The sequence below is a fragment of the Glycine max genome, chromosome 1, assembly GCF_000004515.6.
Source record: "Glycine max cultivar Williams 82 chromosome 1, Glycine_max_v4.0, whole genome shotgun sequence".
In the NCBI taxonomy this organism is placed as follows: domain Eukaryota; kingdom Viridiplantae; phylum Streptophyta; class Magnoliopsida; order Fabales; family Fabaceae; genus Glycine; species Glycine max.
Window position 1 is genome coordinate 27,003,553 of NC_016088.4, and position 4,347 is coordinate 27,007,899.

Genomic DNA, 4,347 nt, shown 5'->3' on the forward strand with positions numbered 1-4,347 from the left:
TTCCTGACGAGGCTAAGCGTCAAGCACCTCGTCACCTCTATCAAACATCCCCAGACCAACAGTCAGGCGAAGATAGCCAACAGAGTCATCCTCAGGGCCCTACGTACTAGACTCAACAAGTCTAAGGGTCTATGGAAAGATAAACTCCCCAGTATACTCTAGGTCTACCATTCTTCATCCCAAACATCAACTAATGAAACTCCTTACCAACTCATATATGACACAGACACCATGATTCTCGTTGAAGTCGTGGAACCATCGATAAGGAGATTGTTGTTCCAGCAACAACAAAATGAAGAAAACATGAGGATAGAGCTCGAGACAATAGACAAAGTCCCAAAAATGGTCAGAATCAGGGAAGAAGCTACCAAGCTCTGAGCAGCGAGGAGATAAAACATAAAGGTTCAACCATGAGCCTTTCAACCCTACGACCTCGTATGGTGAGTCTGAGACGAAGCCAAAAATGACCCCCGAGTGGGAAAGGTTGGTCCCAACTGGGAAGGCCCATTCAGGGTCACAGCAAGCCTAGACAACGGAGCGTACAAATTATAGGAACTGGATCGCAAACCAATTCCAAGAACATGGAATGCCACCCATCTGAAGTTCTACTTTAGTTGACCTAATACAAAACCAGATGTTGTACTATTTTTCCTACTCAAGTCTTTTGTCCCAAAAGAGAAAAATCAGGGTTTTGGCTTGAAAGGTCTTAACAAGGAACATCTGGGATGACAAAAGGAATTTGTACTCAATCAAATACATTGAATAAAATTTTACATCCCTTCATTTTCATAATTTTCTTGTGTCTTCAAGACAGGTACATCCATGGTCCCAGCTCCACAGGCTCGTCAAACCCAAGGTTTTCCCTTGGTGAGTCTTGCCAAAATCCATGATGAACGCGTCGCTGGTCGTTTCTCCAAAGGGCTTGCAAAACCCAAGGTTCACCCTTGGTGAGTCCTACAGGATCACGCCACCATGTCTTCAGTACATGCTACTCCACGAGTGACACGTATGCAAGAGCACGCCACCACACCTCTTGTACGTGTCACTCCATGAGTGACACGTATGCAAGAGCACGACATCATGTCTCCAGTACATGACACTTCAGTAGTGACACATATGCAAGAGCACAACACCACATCTCCAGGACATACCGCTCCATGAGTGACATGTATGCATGAGCATGACACATACACTACACACACCAAGCTCATCAAATCCAAGGTCTGCCCTTGGCGAGTCTCGCCAAAATCCAGGACGGACACGTCCTTGGTGAGTTTCACAGGTTCATAAAACCCAAAGTACGTTCTTGGTAAGCCTCAACGCAGCTCAACAGGCTTGTCAAAACCCAGGGCAAACACATCCCTAGTCCAATGCTCGTTAAACCCAAGGTTCACCCTTGGTGAACCCTTTTTTTGCTAAGTTCCATCACCACAGGAACTCATGGTACGCAAGGTCTACCCTTGACAATCTTTTCTTCCTAACTTTTATCTATGCAAAAATACAAGAACATCAAAAACCCAAGGTCCACCCTTGGTATGCACTCCTATAAAACCCAAGGTTCACCCTTGGTAAGCACTTGTTCAAAACCCAAGGCACCCCCTTGGATAGCTTACTCCTTAAGAACCATGAAAACCACATTCAAAAGTCCAAGTTCCACAAAACGAACTACCACCAGACTGTTTGGCAAGACCTTCAACCGGGTGCAAATTACACTAACTCCTCACAAACATCATAGGAGAAGTTTCGCAAAGCGAAGGGAAGCACCACCGTATGAGTGACAAGACCTTAAATCAGGTTGAAATCAAACTTGAGATGATTTCACCTACCTTTTTACTTCACACAAGACCACCAAGGCCTTGCTTCCTAAATCACCAAGGTCTGCTTCCTATGCCGTCAAAGATTCCACTCTCACCACAATGGCCTATTCACACTACCACAAGTACAGAGCATTGCATAGACAAAGGCAACATACATAACATACACATAGAACAAAATTCATCAACAAAGGAAAAGCATGAGCATTATCAAGAAAAAATAATAATTGTCATCATTACAACGCCTATGCAGCCAAAATCCAACAACGAAGAAAAAAAGAAGATAAACAAAGAAACAACAGCCTAAACATTGGCCCCAACATCTTGTGCCTCCTCGCTAGCCTCCTCCTTAACAGCTTCTTCCTCGACAGCAATATCTTCCTCATCGAGCAGAACATCGTCCTTCACGTCCTTGAAAGGGTCAAAAAGACCCAAGTCAATGTCATTGGCAAAGAACCCAGCCTGCCTGATGTCCTTTTGAAAGCCTTTTTCATGTCGCTCCACAGCCTATTCCTTGTTCACTATCAGCTCCCCTTCAAGCTCCTTACTGGCCTCCCTCTCCTTAGACACCCACAACTCAGACTCACCCATCTTGGACTCCAACTCTTTCAGCCCAGCCTCTAACTCTGCAACCACCTTGGCAAGCTTTTCCATCTCTGTCGCAATGCCTTCCACCTTGCTAGCCAAGTTCTTTTTCTCTTCCTTCTAGCCCTTGCAGCATGCGGACAGTTCATCATCGTCCAACCTTGGCGAAGCAACTTGGCCAAGACACTACCAACCTTGGAAGATAGTTGGTGGTTTGACCTCACAGCTTCAGCGAAGGCGATGGTGGTGTTAGCTACCTTAGGGCACTCTTATCTCCAAACCGTGCAAGCAATAGCCCTCTATTTGGCGACCTCCACCTCCAAGGACACCACCTTGCGCAGAGTTGAAGGCACATCTTGTAAACTTGAAGGGTGACCCGAACCAGGCGTCAACCCTGCAGCTTGCCTCAGGGCACGAAGGCTCAAGGGGGCCCTGACTTCTTGTGGCCTGACACCCCAACATCGTCATCTTGATTCCTCTTAGCCAAAACAGAAGAAGGAGCATTGGGGGTGACCTCGACAATACCAACAACAGGGCCAACCTCACCAGAAGGTTGGCCCCCTTCTCCAATAGTAGGGGGGACCATGGACGGTGGCACAGTCCCACCAACAAGTTCATCTTGCTTTAGAAAGGGCCTCCAAGCAAAGTCACCCATGCTACCTGCAAAATAAGCAACAACAATGCAACAAATGCCAATTCAAGTCATAATATAGTTCAGACACAGAAGGAAGACAAGATAAGGTAAAACATTTATCGTCCAAGGCAACGAGAGGATCGTTCATCGAAGGAAGAGACAGAATGGCCCGCGAGTCCAGCTAGGCCGACAGCTGCACCAAATTATCTTTGTCGACCCTCTCCACGAGGGTCAAAAAATCCTCGTCAAATGACTTGAACCTGGTGGGGTCAAACTGCCAATAGAACGGGAAGCGGGGATCCCCGTCCCTGTTAAACATAAGTGGCAAACCATCAACCCCGACATTGGCAGCCAGGACCTTGAAGAAACGATCCTTGAAGTGGTGAAAGACGTTTTAGTCGAACTCAAACAGCTTCTTGGACACATTGTTCAAGGAGACCCAACCAATCTTGTTAGTCAACTTCGTCAGGAAGAAAAACATGAAGACCGGCACACTAGGCCAGATGTTGAAAAAAGGGCACAAAATCTCATAGGCCTTCACCATGGCCCTACTGTTCGAGTGGAATTGGGAAGAGGCCACGTTCAAGTCTCAAGAAGAGCACACTGAAATGACCTCCCGGTCCATCAGGGGTTGCTGAATCGAACCCCCGGAATCATTGCCACTCATGCTGATGGCGGAATCAGATAGGAATGAAGACATAATCAGAGCAGAAATACCTTGGAGGATCAAAGAAGATGAAGGAAGAATAAAGGGAATCGCAAAGTTGTGAGTGCAAGAGCAAAAAAGATTCAGAAGGGGAAGACAAAAATTTTGGAGTGACAGTGGCTACAAAGCAAACATCCACTCCATTTAAAGAGGAGATGGACTCTTCGGTAACTGGCGGGAGCTGAAGAGGTGCCCTAATTTTTCACACCATGATGTAGCCGTACTCACCCACACATCACGTGATGCAATCCTACCCCGGAAGGGTTCTCATGAGCCTTAGGGCAGATTTTGGGCCCATGGGCTAAGTATGAGCCCACTTATCTTTGTACATATTAGATTAAGGTTTTATTATTTTTGAGCCTTGTATTTAGGGCTCCATAATGTAGGTAGGGTACCCTAGAAATGTAGGATTTTTCAGCCCTTGTATTTTAGGGCACCTAGACTAGTTTTTGTATTAGGGGTAGTTTTGTAATTTCACATGCATTAAGTGAATATTTGATGTGTGTGTTGGAAAATAAATTTAATTGAGTTGGGAGAAGCCCAATCCAATTAAATTTTAGAGGGGGGTGAGCATTTGCTTGCTACACCTCATTGCCACATCATATAGT